Below are 22,485 nucleotides of genomic sequence, written 5' to 3' on the forward strand. Positions count from 1 at the left end.
AGTCAGAGATACCCCTGCTCTCACTGTTAGGAGTCCCACAAGAGTAAATATGGTGAGCACCCACTTATAACTGAATATTAGCTGTTAAGTAAAGGATAACCACACTACAATCCACAGACGGAGAGAGTCTAAGTAACAACTTGGGCTCAAGGTGGGAGAGTATGCTCTCCCTGAGCAAGAGAAATAGAATGGATTTTGCAGGTGGTCTGGGGTGGGTGAGGATGGGTGCAGGAGGGATCGTGAAGGAGTGGAGATATTGAAGGGAGAGAGTATGGAGAGACGATTGGAGTTAGGGGACACTTTTGAGGGGGGAGGTTATATGGAAACCTAGTACAGTAGAAACTCCCTGAAATCTATGAGGGTGACCCTAGCGAGGACTCTTAGTAATGCAGGATGCAGAGCCTGAACCAGCCATCTTCTGTAACCAGTCATCTTCTGGTGGTGGGACTGGCACCAAACCCAGCCACAAAACCTTGTCCTGCCTGCCACAAACCTTCTACCGACAATTTGTCCTGCCTGCAAGATGATAGACAATTTAATGAAATGGGTCCCTGGAATCTCAGAGAATGGCAACCTCACCAAGCAGAGCTGAATAGAGACAGGGAAACTGGCTAATAATATCGCCACATTTTAAAATGAGTAGCTGACAAGACAGCCAAGCGCAAAATGCAATAACTATATGAAATATTTTTTTCTGGCTCTGCCTTAGATGCTATAGCTCACTATTAAAGTGAAAGTCCCTGTCTGGTGACTAGGAAAGAGAAAAGGAAAAGTGCCTTAAAGGCGATATTTGGAAGTAGGACAAAGGTTCACCTCACTCCAGCAATTCATATCTATCATCTTCTAAAGGAAAGAAAACAGACAATTCCAACAGCGCAGTTCTGAAAGCATGATGGCATGCAAGGGCATTTCTACCCGTGCTGATGTCACTGGAAATACCCAGAATTTGCAAGTGATTTTGATGTTTTAGAAGAAAAGTGATCTAGGACCAATGATAGCCAGTCAGATAGATGTAAGTCTTCTGCCTGTATAATTCAACCCTTATATGTATTTTGGACTTAGTATAAATTTTTATAGACTATAAACATGACACATAAGGTCTATGCCAACAGTAGTGTAGAGTAACACACTGGAAAACAGTGGAGAGGAAAAAGTCCAAGACACCTCACATAGAACCAGGAGGTTCTGTTCCTTTTGTTTATATATTATTTCTTCTCTCCCCCTTCTCTCTCTCTCTCTCTCTCTCTCTCTTCTCTCTCTCTCTCTCTCTCTCTCTCTCTCTCTCTCTCTCCCTCTCCCTCTCCCTCTCCCCTCCCCCTCCCCCTCCCCCTCCCTCCCTCCCTCCCTCCCTCCCTCCCTCTCTCTCTCTCTCTCTCTCTCTCTCTCTGTGTTTGTGTTCCTTCACCTGGGTTGAAAGTGCAGGTGGTTGTGAGCAGGCTGAAATAAGTAATAGAAATCAAGTTGTTCCTCTAAAAGAGAAGCAACACTGTGTCTGTCTGTTTGCCTGACTGTCTGTCTGTTTGAGACAGTGTCTCAATCTCCAGCTCTAGCTTTCCTGGAACTCTTTATGTAACCAAAGCTGGCACTGAATTTGCAGAAATCCACCTGTATTTGTGCCCTAAGTGCTGGAAAAGGTGTGCACCATCATAACCAGCAACAAAAAAGCACTGTTAATTGCTAAACCATCTCCCCAGCCCAAACTACAAATTATTTATCTCCAATGGAACTTCAAATAAAATTAATGCATATGTTCATGTATGAATCCAATATACTAAAACCTGAATATATTTTATTAACTAAATGAACTAAAACCCCCTTTTTATAGTGAGGTGTTTACCAGTGACCTTTTATAATAGCTTCTAAAAATCCACTGAAGAAGTTGGCCCATCAGAGGTAACACTGGGGAGATACACTATATGCCTATTCTTTTACAGTGGAAAACCACTTGCTAGTGGTTTGCTAGTGAAATGGTCTACTTATAATTCCTCTTCCACATGTGTTTTGATTGGACTGGCATCACAAGACAGGGAAAGCTCAAGATCACTAGCAATCATTATCAAGCAAGAAGAGGCAGAGAATGCAGCCAGTTTAGGGTGATAGATGCAGGCTTCTGTGCCTCCCCCCAACCAAATTCATTACGCAGGTGTTTATGGTAGATGTCATACAGTGGGAAAAGAATCAAGCCACAGGACACAGGGAAGATCAGACAAATGGGCCACGGGTAGAAGTGATGCTGGTGTTGATCTAGCTGGGCAACACTGTCCTCTCCAAACATAGTCTCCATTGATATTACAACAAACATTTGCCTGTGCTGGTCAGTACACTTAACAGCTTAAATCACCAAGGATGGGTCAGCACTTGTGTGCAATAGCATCTGGCTAATGAACTTGGGCTTGAAGTTTCTCCTGGCTGGATAGGATCCAGAGTTTAACTGGAAAGCCAGGCAACTCTTGAGAACCATGAATGAACCTGACATTTGTGCTAAGAACAAATCCTATCTGGTGGAAGAGCTGTCCTTTATTTTAAGCCCTGCTGCTATGGTAATGTGCTGACCACTGAGTACAGACAGACTTAAAACAGAGCTGGGAGGAAACATTCCATGGACCCAGCTGTGCCAAGAGAGAAGGGGCTAACAGTAATTTTGAGCAATCAACCTATATGCAACGTGAAAGCAACAAGTTTTTTGTTTTTAGGTAAATTTTATTTGCTTGGCTGTGTCAAGGCAGATGTACATCTTACTGAAGGAAAAAAATACAGAAATACTATCATTAGCACTAGGACAAAGTTCTTGAAGCAGAGTGAATTAAAATTAGTAGGTAATTAATGATGTAATGCAGACCCTAAGAGACCATGGGTGTCAGCCCAGACTAATATACCCAGCAAAACTTTCAATCATCATAGACGGAATGAACAAGACATTCCAAGACAAATCCAGATTTAAACAGTACTTATCCACAAACCCAGCCCTACAGAAAGCACTAGAAGGAAAATTCCAACCGAAGGAAGTCAGATACAACCTAGAAAACACAGGCAATAGATAAAACCACAGCAGTAAACCCCAAAGAAGAAAAGTACGCACATACTACCACCAAAAATAACAGGGATGAACAATCACTGGTCATTAATATCCCTTAATATCAACGGACTTAATTCACCTATAAAAAGACATAGACTTACAGAATGGATATGAAAGCAGGACCCATCTTTCTGCTGCATACAAGAAACACATCTCAAACTCAAAGACAGACACTACCTAAGAATAAAAGGCTGGGAAAAGACTTTCCAATCAAACGGTCTTAAGAAACAAGCAGGTGTAGCCATCCTGATATCCAACAAAATAGACTTCAAACTAAAATCAATCAAAAGAGATCAAGAAGTGCATTACATACTCATCACAGGAAAGATCCACCAAGATGAAGTTTCAATTCTGAACATTTATGCCCCAAACACAAGGGCACCCACATATGTAAAAGAAACATTACTAAAGCTTAAACCACATATAAAACACCACATATTAATAGTGGGAGATCTCAACACCCCACTTTCACCACTGGACAGATCTCCCAAATCGTAACTTAACAGAGAAATAAAGGACTTAACTGATGCCATGACCCAAATGGACCTAATAGATATCTACAGAACATTCAATCCTAACAAAAAAGAATATACCTTCTTCTCAGCACCCCATGGAACCTTCTCTAAAATCGACCACATACTTGGCCACAAAGCAAATCTCAACAGATACAAAACAATTGGAATAACCTCCTGTGCTCTATCAGACCACCATAGTTTAAAGTTAGATTTCAACAACAACAAAAACAACAGAAAACCTACAAACTCATGGAAACTGAATAATGCACAACTGAATCACCAATGGGTTAAGAAAGAGATAAAGAAAGAAATTAAAGACTTCCTAGAGATCAACGAAAATGAAGACATCACATATCCAAAGTTATGGGACACTATGAAAGCAGTGCTAAGAGGGGAATTCATAGCACTAAATGCCCACATAAAGAAGTTGGAGAAATCTCACACTAGTGACTTAACAGCACACCTGAAAGCTCTAGAACAAGAAGAAGCAAAGTCTCCCAGGAAGAATAGACACCAGGAAATTATCAAAGTGAGAGGTGAAATTAATAAAACAGAAACTAAGAGAATAATACAAAAAATTAATGAAACAAAGAGTTGGTTCTTTGAGAAAATCAACAAGATAGACAAGCCCTTTTCCAAACTCACCAAAAGACAGAGAGGAAAATCCAAATCAACAAAATCAGAAATGAAAAGGGGGACATAAAAACAGACATTGAGGAAATCCAGAGAATAATCAGGTCATATTTCAAAAACCTCTACTCCACAAAACTGGAAAACCTAAAAGAAATGGACAATTTTCTGGATAGGTACCACATACCTAAGTTAAATAAAAACCAAATAAACTATTTAAATAGTGCAGTAACCCCTAAGGAAATAGAAACAGTCATTAAAAGTCTCCCAACCAAAAAAAAGCCCAGGACCAGATGGTTTCAGCGCAGAATTCTACCAGATCTTCAAAGAAGAGTTAATACCAATACTCTCTAAATTGTTCCACATAATAGAAACAGAAGGAACATTACCAAACTCTTTCTATGAGGCTACAATTACCCTGATTCCTAAACCAAACAAGGATACAACAAAGAAAGAGAACTACAGACCGATCTCCCTCATGAACATTGATGCAAAAATACTGGCAAACAGACTCCAAGAACACATCAAAACAATTATCCACCATGATTAAGTAGGCTTCATCCCAGGGATGCAAGGGTGTTTCAACATACGAAAGTCCATCAATGTAATACACCATATAAACAAACTCAAAGAAAAAAACCACATCATCATCTCACTAGATGCAGAAAAGGCATTTGACAAAATCCAACACCCCTTCATGATAAAAGTCTTGGAGCGATCAGGAATACAGGGAACATACCTAAACATAGTAAAGGCAATTTACAGTAAGCCAACAGCCAACATCAAATTAAATGGAGAGAAACTCAAAGCAATTCCACTAAAATCAGGAATGAGGCAAAACCGTCTGCTCTCCCCATACTTATTCCATATAGTACTTGAAGTTCTAGCCAGAGCAATAAGACAACATAAGGAGATTAAGGGGATACAAATTGGAAAGGAAGAAGTCAAGCTTTCCCTATTTGCAGATGGCATGATAGTATACTTGAGTGACCCCAAAGATTCCACCCAGGAACTGATAAAGCTTATAAACACCTTCAGCAACATAGCAGGATACAAGATCAACTTAAAAAGATCAGTAGCCCTCCTATATACAATGGACAAAGAAGCTAAGAAGGAAATCAGAGATATATCACCCTTTACAATAGCCACAAATGACATAAAATACCTTGGGGTAACACTAACAAAGAAAGTGAAGGACCTATATGATAAGAACTTTAAGTCCCTGAAAAAAAAAAAGAAATTGAAGAAGATGTCAGAAAATGGAAAGATCTCCCATGCTCATGAATAGGCAGGACTAACATAGAAAAAATGGCAATTTTACCAAAAGCAATCTACACATTCAATGCAATCCCCATCAAAATACCAACACAATTCTTCACAGACCTGGAAAGAATAACACTCAACTTCGTATGGAAAAACAAAAAACCCAGGATAGCCAAAAGAATCCTGTACAATAAAACAATCTCTGGAGGCATCACAATCCCTGACTTCAAGCTCTACTATAGAGCTACAGTAATAAAAACAGCTTGGTATTGGCATAAAAACCGACATGTGGACCAATGGAATCGAATTGAAGACCCTGACATTAACCTGCACACCTATGAACATATAATTTTTGACAAAGAATTCAAAAGTGTACAATGGAAAAAAGAAAGCATCTTCAAAAAATGATGCTGGCTTAACTGGATATCAACGTGTAGAAGGCTGCAAATAGATCCATATCTGTCACTGTGCACAAAACTTAAGTCCAAGTGGATCAAGGACCTCAACATAAATCCAGCTACTCTGAACCTGCTAGAAGAGAAAGTAGGAAGTAGTCTTGAACGCATTGGCATAGGAGATCACTTCCTAAATATAGCACCAGTAGCACAGACACTGAGAGAAACAATCAATCAATGGGACCTCTTGAAACTGAGAAGCTTTTGTAGAGCAAAGGATACGGTCAACAAGGCAAAGCAACAGCCTACAGAATGGGAAAAGATCTTCACCAGCCCCACATCAGACAGAGGACTGATATCCAGAATATATAAGGAACTCAAGAAATTATACATCAAAATGACCAACAGTCCAATTGAGAAATGGGCTATAGAACTAAACAGAGAATTCTTAACAGAGGAAACTCAAATGGCTGAAAGACAGTTAAGGAATTGCTCAACATCCCTAATCATCAGGGAAATGCAAATCAAAACAACTCTGAGATACCACCTTACACCTGTCAGAATAGCTAAGATCAAAAACACTGAAGACACTTTATGCTGGAGAGGATGTGGAACTAGGGGAACTCTCCTCCACTGCAGGTGGGAATGCAAGCTTGTACAACCACTTTGGAAATCAATATGGTGCTTTCTTAGAAAAGTGGGAATCAATCTCCTCCAAGATCCAGCTATACCACTCTTGGGCATATACCCAAGAAATGCTCAATCATACCCCAAGAGCACTTGCTCAGCTATGTTCATATCAGCATTGTTTGTAATAGCCAAAACCTGGAAACAACCTAGATGCCCTTCAACTGAAGAATGGATAAATAAATTGTGGCACATATACACAATGGAATACTACTCAGCAGAGAAAAACAATGACATCATGAGGTTTGCAGGCAAATGGATAGATCTAGAAAAAAATCATCCTGAGTGAGGTAACCCAGACTCAGAAAGACAAATATGGTATGTACTCACTCATAGGAGGATACTAGAGGTGGAACAAGGAGGACTTTACTGCTACTCACATCACCAGTGAGGCTACCTGGAAAACAGGACCCCAAGAAAGACACGAGGATTGCCCAATGATGGAGAAATGGCTGAAATCTACATGAACAACCTGGGCATGAGTGGGAGCAATGAAGGGCGAGGGTCAAGGGAAAGAGAGTGGGAGATCCCAGCTGGATCAAGAACAGAGAGGGAGAACAAGGAATAGGAGACGATGGTAAATGAAGACCACATGAGAAAAGGAAGAAACAAAGTCCTAGAGAGGCCCACAGAAATCCACAAAGATACCCCCACAAAAGACTGGTGGCAATGGTTGAGAGACAGCCAGGACTGACCTACTCTGGTGATGGGATGGCCAAACACCCTAATAGTTGTGCCAGAAACCCCATCCAAGGACTGAGGAATCTGGATGCAGACATCCATGGCTAGGCCCTGGGTGGAGTGCCAGGAGTCTAATTAGCGAAAAAGAGGAGGGTTTATATGAGCGAGAATTGTTGAAACTAAGGTTGGATAAAGCACAGGGACAAATAGCCAAACGAATGGAAACACATGAACTATGAACCAAAGGCTGAGGGGCCCCCAACTGGATCAGGCCCTCTGAATAGGTGAGAGAGTTGATTGGCTTGATCTGTTTGGGAGGCATCTAGGCAGTGGTACCAGGTCCTGTGCTCATTGCATGAGTTAGAAATGTCATGTTTGAAACCTTGGACTTATACAGGGACACTTGGCTCAATCTGGGAGGAGGGGACTGGACCTGTCTGGACTGAGTCTACCAGGTCGATCTCAGTCCTCGGGGGAGGCTTTGCCCTGGAGGAGGTGGGAATGGGGTGGGCTAGGGGGAAGGGAAGGGGGCCAGGAAGGGGAAGAACAAGGGAGTCTGTGGCTGTTATGTAGAACTGAATGGAATTGTAAAATAAAATAAAAGGAAAAAAAAAGAAAAAAAATAGTAGGTAAGTTTACCAATATGATAGCATTTAAGCTTTCTTAAAAGATTTGGTTTTGAACCACCATGTAGATGCTGCAAGAGCAACAAGTGCCCTTAACCACTAACCCATCTCTAGCCATGTGGATGTCTGTGTTGCTGCCTAAGGCCATGTTGATATCCATGGGCCAAGCTGCCACCTATGGTCATGTCTGGACCAGTGGTCCTATTACAATCTAGGGCCGTGCTGACGTCCATGGCCCATGTTACCACCAAAGACCATTCAGATGTCCATGGTCTGTGCTGCTACCTGAGGCCATGTTGTTTTCCCATTGATGTCCCTGTGGTCCATCTTACCACAAGGGTCCTGTCTGAGTCTATGGTCCTACTGCAGCCTGAGGCCATGTTGATATCATTGGCCTGTTCTGCTGCCAATGGTTATGATGATGTCTGTGGTATGTTCAGGGAACAGGGCCATGTTGACATACTCGCACTGGGTACCATGCTAGAGACCATGTTCAAGTCCATGATTCATGGTCCTGGTGACAATATAAGACAAGGAAGCTACTTTTGCCTTGATATTGATGACTACAGACTCACAGTTGAGAAAGAAGGACATAGAAGGCCTATATGACAACCCTACTCCCACCTTACCCCACCCCTCCAAAAAAGTAACAGCCTAGGCAGAAAGCCATTGATGAGAACTCTTAAAATATGTTTTTTAAAAAAAGGATGCTGAAGTGTATCTCTCCACAATTGATGACTTCTGGTGAATATGTGCACATGGGGGAACTCAGATTTCTTTAAAGGACTGGCCACTGGGTATTTGACCATGCTCCCATGAGTATATGGGCAACAAAATTTGGACTTGTTTTTCTTCTTCTTCCTCTTTCTCATTTTCCTCCTTTTCCTCCTCTTCTTCCTCCTCCTCCTCCTTCTTCTCTTTCTTGGGGGGAGGCCCCAAGGATGGGGTCACACCTAGGAGGACTAAGAAGTGAGTATGATCAGGTTCATGATGTGCAATTCACAAATAACCAATACAAATATTATGAAAAGAAAAAACAATTCAGTTTTATTTTTAATTATGTTTGTTAATGCATGTATGAGTGCAGTGCCCACTGCAGCCAGAGGAGGGCATTAGAACCTAAAAAGCTGGAGTTCAAAGTGGTTGTGGGAGTTACCAGGCATGGCTGCTGGGAACAGAATGCAGATCCTTTGGAAGAGCAGCCAATGCTTTTAACCACTGAGCCATTTCTTCAGCCTCAAATAACCCTGTTTTAAAGACTATATTGTTAGGAGTTGTGTCTGATACAGATACAGCCAAGGAACCTAGTGTAAGAGTACACAGTTTTCTCTGGAGAATTAGAGAAGTCTAGCTAGACAGGTGCAGACACTTGGGCTAACATTTACAGTAGTTGAGAGGCAAGTAGCTCTCAAACAAGGAAGTACCAGGTGAAAGGGGAATTGTGAGGGACAGCAAAGAAAATAGCCAATCTGAAGCAAAGAGATGTTTGTGGAAGGAAATGAAAAAGTTAGAATTGGGTTGGCTTCATGTTATGCTTGCATGCTATGTTAAGTGACATAACACTAATTGCATAAATATTAATTTCTTAGGGCTTGGGATGTAGTTCAGTGGGCACAGTGCTTGCTTACCATGCACTAATGCCAGGATTCCATCCCCAGGACAACATAAACCAGGAGGCATGTGCTTAGAATCTTATCACTCAAAAGGTGAAGGCAGGAGGATCAGAAGCTCAAAGTTAGCCCAGACTAGTGACGCTATCTCATAGAACATGAAGCAAAAGTAAATGTTAATTCATTAATTAGGTAATTAGTTAAAAGGACTGCATACATGGGTGTTTTTAGTAGATAAATCATAGAACTACTTTGGAAAGATTGCCAGATGGCATTAAAACCTGGAGCTGAGTCAGAGAGCAATAACAAAACTTCAGTTAGAAAGTGAGGATTTGAGCATCGGCGCTTTCATATAAAATTAAACTGGGTGACCAATAGATGAGTAAATCTGAAAGACCTGTGGAAAAAGAAAAGGTTATAAAAATATGGAGTAAGAAAGTACATCAAGAGGCATACTGGGTAGGCATGAGGAGAGTGTTTCAACTCTTAATCACTTTAGTGATTTGGATGAAAATAACCCCATGCTAGGATACAAAATTTAGAGTTGAGTCTGTCTTTTACACGTCAGAGTTTAGACACTGAAGTATAGGTCTTATTGAGAAACACATACTGAAGTTTTAACACCATCTATCTAAATAAGTATTTTATTCCCTCTCTTAGATAGGATAAGCTTACAAAGTTACTTCTGAAATTTGTCTTTAATTCCTAGTTGTAAACTATGCCTGATATGTAGATATAGTTCTGTTTCATGTTGCTTAAAATTAATGCTACACAGGCTTTAAATCTTTGTCTGCTAAAGATTGGTTCGTGGAGGAGAGAGGTTTATTAATAAGCTTTGCATTAGCTCAGTAGGGAGAGAGAAGGCTTATTTTCTATTTCTTCAAAGCCTTGATATTACCAGGGATAATGATAATTGGGAAAGCTCTGAGGGAAAGATGAGGTTCTGAAAATCAAATGCATTACTTTAATTTGCATTACTCCCTGCAAGCCTAAGATGGAACTTGGTGGAAGGGAGGGGGAACAAATTTTAGGTCCCTTTAGAAATCTGTACAACAGAACTCCTTTAAGTGTTACTCAAGTAACTCTCTACTGTTTTAAATCTCTACCACCTTCTCAGGAAAGAGTTTCCAAGCTCCTGTTCTGTTTATACATTCCATAGTCTCTTGTCTCTCTGGCATGCATTTTTTCTTTATATCTTCTGTCTAGTAAGAGCTGTTCCTCTTGAAGAAAGTGCATAGATACTTTTAGTAATTCCTAGCTTTTAGGAGATGGTCTACTATGTATTTGAAAACCCACTAATTATGTGTCAGCAGTCTGTGAATGGGCTTGGTTTGGAATTCCATCAGCAGCAAGGAGGCTGAGACAGGATGGAAGGATCTAAATAGTGAGACCACTCCTGTTAAACAGTAAGCTAAAGGCAAGTTTGAAATATATAATAGAATCTTGTATTTAAAAACAAACAAACAAAAAAAAATGAAATGATGGTTCATTCTGGAAATCAAGGAAGAGGACCTTCATTCAGTCCCCATAACCCATATAAAAAGCCAGGCACAGTTACACAAACTTGTTATCTCAGTTCTGGAGAGGTAGAGACAGGGAGAACACTGGGGCTCACTGGCCAGGTATGTTAGTAGCCTACTACATTAGCTGAAGCCCAAGAAGAGCCCTTATTGCAAAAAAAAAAAAAAAAAAAAATGAAACACAAACGAAATGATAGCTGCGTTTGTCCCACATGAAATGTGCGCGCGCGCGCGCACACGTGCACACACACACACACACACACACACACACACACACACACACACTCACCACATATCATCCAGTATGGAGTGAAACTCATATCAAGTGAACAGCCAGTAAATCATCTGGTTTTGAGCAGAACTTTTAGGCCAGATTAGATGGGAAGGACCCACCTATCCATCCTCCATATTACAATTTTCTCACCTATCAAGAATGACATATTTCCCTCAAAGGGCTATTTTGGTGGTTACTTAAAGTAAGTATTGTATCCGGAAACTGTATCATAGAGCAATCTTTCAATAAAATGCAGTTCCCTTTCATTTTCCTATTCTTCTCTTCCAAATTCTGTTTTTTAAGAAATAAAATAAAGAATTTATTATTTTTAGAGCAATTTTAGGTTCACAACAAAATTAAAAGGACACAGATTTTCCGTGTGCCCTCTGTCCCTGCACATTCCCACACAGTGGCTAATGAACACCACACATCTACATACAGTTCATACATAACTTTTTTAATAATATTATTTTATAATCAATTGAATTTTATATATCAGCCACAGATTCCCCTGTCCTCCCTCCTCCCACTCCCCAACCTTCCCCCAATCCACCCCCTGCCCCGTTCGTTCCCACATCCTCCTAGGCAAGGTCTCCCCTGGTGGTTCAGCCCAGCCTGGTAGATTCAGTTGAGGCAGGTCCAGTCACCTTCACCCTGCACCAAGGCTGAGCAACGTGTCTCGGCATAGGCCTCAGGCTCCAAAAAGCCAGCTCATGCACCAAGGACAGGTCCTGGTCCCACTGCCTGGGGGCCTCCTAAAGAGTTCAAGCTCATCAACTGTCTCACTTATCCAGAGGGGTTGGGGAAAATGAGCTTAGGGGAGCGGGAGGTCCCAGCTGATCACCAGAGTAGGTCAGCTCAAGCACTCTCTTGACCATTGCCAGTAGTCTATATTGGAAGTATCTTTGTGGGTTTCTGGGGACCTCTGTAGCACTCTGTTTCTTTCTATTCCCATAGGGACTTCATTTACCATGGTGTCTTTTTCCTTGTTCTCCTACTCTGTTCCTGATCCAGCTGGGACCTCCCGCTCCCCTATGCAAGCAAAGTTAAAATTGCTACATCAGTACAACAGTACAAACCTTTTTACAGGTACCTTCCAGGTACCTCTGTTATCAGCAGACATTTTTGTTTATCTTGACTTCTTAAATAGATGTCAGTCATAGCTCCAAGCACTGAAGTAGTAAGTTGAAAATACAAACTCAGAACATCCCCTTAATGGCAGATAGCCTATGAAGGCAAATTATCTTCATCTCTCAGCCTCTCACCCTGTGAGTATGAATATTTATGCAAATTAACAAGCTTCAGATTTCTCAAACATTAAAAATAAAACACTTCTTTATAGGTATTATTTTGGCACAAGTCAGTGAAGTAATATATATTGAGACAGTTGGCAATTAATAATTTATCCACTCTATCATAGTGAACTTATATTGAATTCTGAATATACTTCATTACCTTGCTTTTCATAAATCAATATACTATGGATATTAAGTGTTGGTTCTTTCTGAATAAAAATATAAATTCAGCATGCTATTTAATTCTACACACTAACTTACATAGCTGATATCCTGTTGCTTACCACTGAGAAATTTTCCAGTTTATAGGAAGGACATGGTAGTACATGACTTTATTACTAGAATTTTGGAGTCAGAAGTGAAGCACAATCCTAACTGGTCTTAACAATAGAAACCCAGAGTCAGATGTCAAGAGTGAAAGCTAAAGGATCAGAGAAGCAGAACAGCAGCCGCTAGAAACTTCTTACCTCTGACAGAATGGAGGGTCTAGATCCTGTTTCCATCTGCCTTATATTCCTGTCTCCACCTCCTTAATGCTGGGATTAAAGCAATGTGCCACCACTGCCTTGAAGGTTCTTGTATTTGTCTGGGGCTGTGAAATTCCTATAGGAACACTATGAAAAATGTGACAGTGAAAGAGAAAAATGCATGTATTCCCACTGTGTGGAGTGACAGAGACAAATCTTTGACAGTTTCCCGTAGTAAGGGCTTTCTCAATATGAAAACTTAAGCTTGGGTTAAAAAGCAGGAGTATGAAGCTAGAAGATGATAAAATTTGGGAGAATAACTCTCCTCGGTGTAAATCTGCATTTGCCTGTCAAAAGAGAACTACATGTCAAGCTATCGTTGAATTTTGTCTAGTTTGCTTTCTACTGTTGTGACAAACACCAGGACCAAAAGCAATGTAGGGGAGGAAAGGGTTTTCTTACATCTTATACTCTACATTCCATTAGGAAAGAAAATCATGGTAGGAACTTGTCTTGGGATTACCATTGCTGTGATGAAACACTGGGACTAAAGCAACTTGGGAAAAAAGGGTTTATTTCACTCAAAGTTCTGAATAATAGTTCACCATCAAAACCAGTCTAAGCAGGGGCTCAAGCAGGGCTGAAACCTGGAGGCAGGAGCTGATGCAGAGGCCAAGGAGGGGCCTGCTTATTGACTTGCTTCTCATGATTTACTCAGCCTCCTTTCTTATTGAACCCAGGACCACCAGCCCTGGGGTGGTACCACTCACAGTAAGCTCTGCCCTCCTATATTGATCATTAATCAAAAAAAAAAAAAAATGCCCACAGACTTGTCAACAGGCCAACATGATGGAGGCATTTTCTCCATTGAGTTTCTCTCTTCCCAAATGACTCCAGCTTGTGTCAAGGTGACAACTATACCAACCAGGATAGATTTCCAAATGTTTGTTTAGTTTAGAGTGTGGGGGGGATTATCCTCTTCTCTTGGAAGCACAAATGTTGCTACAAGATGCTACAAGCAAATGCCCTAATTCCTTTCTTTATTCAAGGCTTCTCTACTATTTTACATAACACCAGATTGGGGAATAACTTAAGAAAGTAAGATTTGATTTAGATCTTATTATAAGATAGGGTCTCATGTAGTTCAAGATGGGCTCAAAGTATTTACTCAATGATGCTTTTGAATTCTGATACTCCACTCTACAATGACAGGCCTATGCCACCATGCCTGGCTGAGACAGTTATTTCTGTAACAATAATATTCTGCCTTGTTCCATAAAGTTTAATCACTTTCAGATACAAGTACAAGTAATGAGAAATTATCAGAGATGACAAAGTGTCAGATATTTTTGCATGAGCTTTTGAAGTGAGAAAGTCAGGCCTGAGAATTTAAGACCATGATTTTATAATTTACTTTTCATTTACTCTAAGACACCCTGGAATCTTTATCAGGGAAATCAAAAGAAATATTGGTACTGAATCAGTCATATTCATGTTGTTCTTGACATAAAATTATCAAAATAATTCAAAATACATGGTAATTTTTACAAGTTAGAGCAAAACAAAAAAATTCTAAAATAAAAAACTTGCAGCTAATATAATCAATCAAAGAAAATACGATGTAAGAGAAAACAGTACAAAGTAGAAACAATAATAATTGAAAGTGTGACTAGCAAATGTAAATAATCCTTTAAAATATGACATTCTTACAGTTTTAAAGACAAATTATGGCTTCATGATGCTGTTTTAAAGAAATAATTTTATTTGAATAAAAGCAATGCAGAATGGTAGTGAGATCAGATTAATGAGGTGGTATACCATGTACCAAGTGAACACCAACAGACAGTAGGCAGGGCCTTAGAGGAGCTGCTTGCAATAAGGACTTAGACCATGGCTTTTTTTTTTTTTTTTTTTTTTTTTTTTTTTTTTTTTTTTTTTTTACAAAGGAATTGCTCCCTTTTATATCTCAGTTCTCATTATGCAAACGATGGCAGTTCTGAGAGTTTGCTCTGGGCAGAACTGGGTTTAAAGGGGGCATCTCTGTAGTAAGATGCTGCGGTTAACTTTTTTTGATTATGCTCAGCTATGCTGTCCTTACAATGCCCTTCAGATTTGCTTGCTCCTGCACATTCCTCCTGAGGGAGCAGAAAGACCAATCATGGCCATTGGTGTCAATGTTCCTTTCTTGTATAGGGTCATAGCACTGTCTACTAATACTGGTCAGTCAGGGGAGCATGGAGATCAGCCACAAAGGGGCAGCTGGATAGGAATGTCTCTCATAGAAACATTTGAAATCTTGTTTTAAAGAGCCTAAGGGTAATGGATTATCTGTGGTGTGGCAGTAACATCACAGTAATAGTGGAGGGCTTGTATTGGACAGTTGTAACTAATGTGCCCTGGTTGACAGCAGTTCCTACAGCTTTGTGTGGTTTTGTGTGAGGCAGGGAAGGAGGTTCTTATGGAAGGCTCTTCTTATATTCAAGGAGACGTTACCCTGGGTCTGTAACACATTGGGCCTGCCATTAATGACATCTCCTTTTCTCTCTTTCAGCATCCTGGTTAAGAAATAGCTTTGGGAATTTAGTTAGGAAAATGAGAAAAGAGGCTTGAGTCCTCTTGGCCAGTTTTTGAGACTGAGATCTTGGGAAGGCCTGGTTGAAGAAATAGGATATAAGAATGGTAAGACCTTTGGGGTCCTGGCTTTGTCTTGATCAAAGTGGAGTATAAGAAGTGTGGGTTCTCCTTAGGAGTTTGGGTTATTTTCCTCTGTTTGTTATAGTCAACATTTTATTGGTGCCCTTTTAATGTACATTCTATTAAACACATGAGGACATATTTATGGCTCCACTCACTGGACTTCTAGCTTTGCAAGTCCCCATAGAGTCTGTTTTGGGAGTGCATCTTCCTCAGGAGGCCCTCCTCATAACCTCCACTGAATAGGAGCATGGGCCTTTTCAGTCCATGGCTGAGCCAAAGATCAAAATAGGTCTTTCCACATAGGCACAATAGGCAGTTAAAATATTATATAAATCTTGTCTGTTCAAGTGAAAAAAATGGTGAGAGCCCATAATTTTTTTATGAAGAATTTTAAGAGCTTTACTCAATTGTTTTTTTTTTCTTTTTTCTTTTTTTTTTTTTTTTTTTTTGGCTTTTTTGAGATAGGGTTTCTCTGAGTAGCTTTGCACCTTTCATGAATCTTGCTCTGTAAACCAGGCTGGCCTTGAACTCACAAAGATCTGCCTGGCTCTGCCTCCCGAGTGCTGAGATTAAAGGCCTGTGCCACCACCGCCCGGCAAATTTTTTTCATACAATATATTTTGATTATAGACCCCACCCTTGTACAGGTCCTCCCAGATCATCTTCCTATCCACCCCAACTTTATGTTATCTCTCCATCCATCTATCTATCTATCTATCTATCTATCTATCTATCTATCTATCTTCTCTCTCTCTCTCTCTCTCTCTCTCTCTCTCTCTCTCTCTCTCTCTCTCTCTCTCTCTCTCTCTCCATAGAAAGGCTGTAAGAGAAGATCAAGCTAGAGTGACATTTGGTCCTCACATGTTTCTGACCTGGCAGTTTGTGCTGTCAGGGTCAAACTCACTCCAGCTCTTCTCTTGTTTTTCTCATTTTTATTAGTTCTTTGAGAATTTTGTACAATATATTTTGATCATATTCACCCTCTTTCCCTACCTTAACCCCAGATTCACCATCAACTTCCCTATCACCCAACTTTGTGTACTCTTTTTATTTTAAGCCACAAGGAGTTCATTTTGCACTGTCCATCTATTCTTGTCTGTGTAGCTACTCACTGGAACATAATTGTCCAAACAGTAAACACACCCTTAAAGAAAACTGACCCTCTTCTCCCAGAAACTATCAATTGCCTACTGCTTCTCATCTAGGGTTGGGACTTTGTACCCACCTCCCCTTTCCATGGGTAACTGTCCAGGTAGCCAGCTGTTTCTGTCATTCTAAATTTTTGGAAGTTGCTTACAATGCTCTTCCTGTTTACTTAGATAATATTATATCCTTCTGAGGTCTTTGGTGTAGTTGAAGTCTAGATAGCTATAATTTTCCTTGGTTATGATAAAAGATAAATTAGATATGAAACTTTAGACTCACAAATATAGGATAGATGGAATATTTTTTTTTTAATTTTGCCAAATACAAATAGACTAGATATTGTAACTGTAATTCTTGCTTGATAACTGTTTGCTATATGCAATTTTACTATGTTAAAATTAAAACCTTTCTTTTTAATTAAACAGAAAAGGGGAAATGCTGTGGGATAATGCTTTTGTACACTGGTTTAATAAAATGCCAGTTGGCCAGTAGCAAGGCAGGAAGTATAGATAGGATAAGCAGACAAGGATAATTCTGGGAAGAAGAAGGCTGAGTGAGGAGACACCAGCCTTCCATCCAGGGACCAGCATGTAATGGCACACAGGTAAGGCCACAGAACATATGGCAACATATAGATGAACAGAAATGGGCTGAGTTTAAGTGGAAGGCTAGTCAGCGGTAGGTTTGTGCTAATGGCATACAGTTTGTAAATAATACAAGCCTCTGTGTGTTAATTTGGTGCACACGAGTGGGAAAGATTTGTCCCAACTGCCTGCCGGCCAGGACATAGTAAGTCTTCCAACTACAGTTGCTGTTTGGAGAACCATCAGTCACCAGTAGAGGAGAATGTTTCTATGGGTGTTCTGTAATACAGCACAGGTCTGTCTCCCTTGAGGACTGGGAGAATTGTCTGTGAGAAAAGAAAGACTTCCAGATACAATGGCAAATGGTGTTGACTGCGAAATCCCAGTTGTTTCAAAATCTCTCTAAAGTTCTCCAAGCATCTTAAGATAGTAGAGAAAGGAAGTACCCAGAAGAACTCCAGTCCCTTGCTCTTAGGGTGATGGTAAATGTGAGCCAGACATGAATATCTCCTGGTGCTCGGGAAACTCTGTTGTCTTCAAGTCTACAATAGCTCACTGAGCATTTGAGATTAGGATAGATGGAGAAGAAAAGATGAAACTCCCCAGGTCCCATATAGACCAGCAAAACAATATAGGTGAGTCAAAGTTAAAGGCAGTGAAAACAATCCATCCAAGTCATTTCAGAATAAGAAAAGGTAAATACAAGGGGGCAATGGGCAAGGCGGCAGTTCCTCAAGAAGGTCCATCATTTTTCATTTTCATCATCTATTTGTTACTCTGAAAATTGTTAGCATCATGAACACATATCTTACTCAAAATTGCTATACTTTAGATGATAATTAATTGGATTTTGAGATAACTGTACAAAATTTCACCACTATTATGCAATTTTCTTCTAATTTCCTGTTTAATTTCTAGTACGTAAGATGTAAGAAACTACTCTAGCAGACTCAAAGTATTTCAAATGTCTCAAATTTTATTGACCTTTTAAAATTTAAATAGCATTCACTGAAATTGACAACTTGACTTTTATCTTAGGAGAGTGCATATCATCAGAAGCAGATCACTGAAGATGTGTTAGGGAACCATTTTTTTTCTGTGACATAACTCCCATAATCTGAGCTTGCCTCAACTTTAGTAAGACAGAATGATCCATCAGTTCCTTAACAGTCTATCTCCACTGTGTTTCAATACATCACAGAACATTCCTTTATCTGGATAAAACATGCTTTAAATGTTTGTTTGTTTGTTTGTTTGTTTTTATGGCTATTTTTTCATTTCCTTGCTGTGTTAACACATCAAAATCCAAAATTTAAATCTTTCATTTTGAGAAGTTATGTAATTGAAACTATATTCATACATTTTAATTAGTAAATATTCAAGCTCAAATTTTATTACAAAACCAGGTTTCTAGAATATAAAACACAAGAAAGATAGATCTACATGTACAGCACTTGTCCTCTCCAAAATGAAGTACCAAACTCTCAAGAAAGGAATTAGGCCAATACCAAATCTTATGTATTGAAATACAAAATGCCAAACTTGATGAACCCTTAGGTGATAGAAAAATGTTCTATAATATTGTCATTTGTTTTTTCTGAGTTTTATTTAAAATACAAATGAAAGAATAAAGCAAGTAAAAAAATCTTCTAATCAAGTGTTAACAGATACCATGAATCAAAAAAATTAGAAAACTTAAAAAATATTAAGATATTAATAAAATAAATACTTTATTATGAAAGTCTGTAAAACATATGCACTAAAATAAAAACAGCTAGCTAATGCTAAATTTAATACTTCAAATAATGTACAACACATGATTTAATTTTTTAATACATTACATAAATCTATACTATAAATATGAAGTTAAAACTATTTATACTAGCAACATTGTTCATAAAATGAAACTTAGCAGTAGCAAAATATACATATTCAAAGGATGCTGCAGTATAGTTCTTTTTGAAAAATAAATAAGTTGTATTTTTTAAACAGGACTCCAGACACAAAACTAGAATATAAGATGGTAACTGCAATGTTTTGGTGTTGATTCTTGTAATCCTTTCTGTGTCACCAGTCATGATAACAATGAATTTCTCTTGATGGACCTCTCCATCATCATCTTTATCAAGTTCTTCTATCATAGCCCCAATTTCCTCATCACCCTATTTCAAACAGACTCTCTGGCAGCACACCAGAAATCCTTTAAGTGTATTTTCCCTGAACCATCATCATTTAGTAGCTTAAATTCTTCCACTAGCACTTCATATAGATCCTCTTCCAATATCAAGTCTGTCACAACTTCATTAAAACCTTCAAAGGCAGGCTTGGTCCTGCTTCAGCTGAGTATATCAGGCTCTGCTGACTCCCCACAGGAGATTTTGCCTTGGAGGAGGAGGAAATGGGGGTTCAGATGGGGGGGAAGGCTGGGGGTGGTAGGAGGGAGTGGAGGGGACCTATACTTGGTATATAAAATGAATAGAAAACTTCTTAATACAAATAAAGAAAAGGAAAAAAAAGAATGTACCCCAGCACTTGCCTAGCATGCTTAAGATCCTAAATTTAATCCCCAATATCAGGGGGAAAAGGTTAATGTGGTAAAATTTTTTTTCTTTTCTTTTTTTTTTTTTTTTTGGTTTTTTTCGAGACAGGGTTTCTCTTGTGTAGCTTTGCGCCTTTCCTGGGACTCACTTGGTAGCCCAGGCTGGCCTCGAACTCACAGAGATCTACCTGGCTCTGCCTCTCCAGTGCTGGGATTAAAGGCGTGCGCCACCACCGCCCAGCTAATGTGGTAAATTTTATGTGCTGTGTTTTTCGCATTAAAAATGTTCTGCAAAATGAAAAAAAAATCTTCAAAGATAATTTTGCTTGTGGATTCTCTGTCATAGTCTTTAAGAATCTTCCATCAGCTATTTCTTAAACAATAAAACCCAAGGCTCTCATTGCCACCTTTCATTCATGGCTTCATTTTTGTCTGTATCAATAGCTCAAAACCTTCTTTCATCTCTTGTTTTTGTTCTTCAGAGAGCTCTCTTTTTTTCCTTTTTTACATTTGTTTTGTCTCCTGAAAGCTCACTTCTCAAAGCTAAACTCATTTTCTTTTCTGACAGAGATATTCCTCTTAAGAAGGATTTTCAGCAAATGACAACCTCAGCATCAGAATATTTTCTTATTTGGCTTTCAGTTCCATGCAAATGAGGTATCTTCTCCTGGGTCAGGGTTTACATCTGGACCAGACTGGATTTGTGGAGTGACAGTTCCGTGGAAGGAGGAGGACATGGTTAAATTTTCTTGCTCATGCTCAATTATGCCATTCCCTCAATTATGCCATGGAGCCTCTCAGACATGCATGTTCCTTCAAAATAATATGAAAATATTTAAATATTATACACATAGTGAAAGCCCACTAGCTGGTTTTTATAGGAAATTACACATTTGTGAGAATGAAAACTCATCCATTTCATATAAATTTTTAGGAATTATGAAGAATGAAAAAATGCTACAAATAAGTGAATGAAAGATGAAGGACAGTGAGATATAGGTAGTACAAATAAAAATAGGTGAAAGTGAATGAATTTATTAAGAATGAGACTTTTCCAAGTTCACTGACATCTTTGAGAAATGATTTGTAAATGTAATAACAGAAATGAAATAAAAATATAGATACACAACAGTAGACCTACAGGCTCCAAGTACAATCTGTTTCTTTCTTTCGTGTATATTTATGTGTGATGTGTATGAACATGTGTATACATGTACACATATGTGTAGACAGACAAGCATATATGCATGCTGTAAGCCCCTAGTTGACAAGATAGACAGACTCTTTCGTCATTCTTCCATCTTCATTAATGAGGAAGGATCTCTCAATCAAAAATATAATCCACTGATTCAACTCGTCTTGCTAGATATCTTGCTCTTGAGATCCACTGCGTTTGCCTTCCAAGCCTGAAATTACAGATGACACCTATACCCACCCAGCATTTGCATAGGTGATTGGTGTCTGAATTCTGGTTGTAATGTTTGTGAGGCAAGTGTATTAGCTGCTTAGCCATCTCTACAGATTCTAAGCACAATTTTAATATCAATTAGAAAATAAAAAGCAAACAAGAGATATTGAGCATAAATCTACTGCACAGTGACAGAAATATTGGAGTAAGAAAACTAGGATATCATTACAGGGGAAAAATTTTAGGAATATGGGAATTCCGAGTCACAATTATCAAAATCCACTGCCCAGCATGCTCATTTTTCCTGTAAAAAGATGACACACTACACACACACACACACACACACACACACACACCTGTATGTATATTACACACACACACACACACACACACACACACATACACACACACATACACACACACACACACACACACACACACATTCAAATATTCCAAAAATACTTCAGTTTGGTCACACAAAATTATTTGTTACTCATGACTCTTTACATAAGACTAGTAAATACTTCATGTTATATCTCTATGTAGTATGACTGTTTCTTCTTGGCTTTACATGACCATGGAAATCATGAAGTTGTGATGAACTATGGGAGACCTTGGCCCATTGTCATGGCAACAAAATGAACATAACAGTAAAGTAGATAGCTAGGTCTACAGTAGTTTAATGAAAGAAGGCCATAAAACCTTCCCCTGAGATTCAGGTCATCACTTGCTTCTGACCAGCAGGATATAGTCCTTGTCTATAGTAGATAAGAGGTTAAAAATTGATTCCAGTTAGGACTTTTCTTTGAACAGAGGACAATGGGGGCACCTGGGCACTTGAGTTTAACCCCAATAAACTCACTGATTGTCAGCTGAACTTGAGAAACTTTCATTAGTCTGCTGTCTAGTTCCTTATTTTAGGGGAATAGAATGTTATTAACAGTTTCTGACACATCACATTATAAAATACAGTGTTTAAGGTCAAGAAATAACTCCTTATCACAATGCAAATAAAATTTTAATATGTGCTAATACACACAAAAAAGAAATACATTCATCTAATTTATAGAAA

The 22,485-nt window shown here is 39.1% G+C and overlaps 1 pseudogene; it reads right to left on the reverse strand.

Moving 5' to 3' along the window:
- Nucleotides 1-9,800: 9,800 nt before the first annotated feature.
- LOC114694468 lies at nt 9,801-20,558 on the reverse strand (annotated as a pseudogene).
- Nucleotides 20,559-22,485: the final 1,927 nt, after the last annotated feature.

The sequence above is a fragment of the Peromyscus leucopus genome, chromosome 3 (assembly GCF_004664715.2).
Source record: "Peromyscus leucopus breed LL Stock chromosome 3, UCI_PerLeu_2.1, whole genome shotgun sequence".
Lineage (NCBI taxonomy): Eukaryota > Metazoa > Chordata > Mammalia > Rodentia > Cricetidae > Peromyscus > Peromyscus leucopus.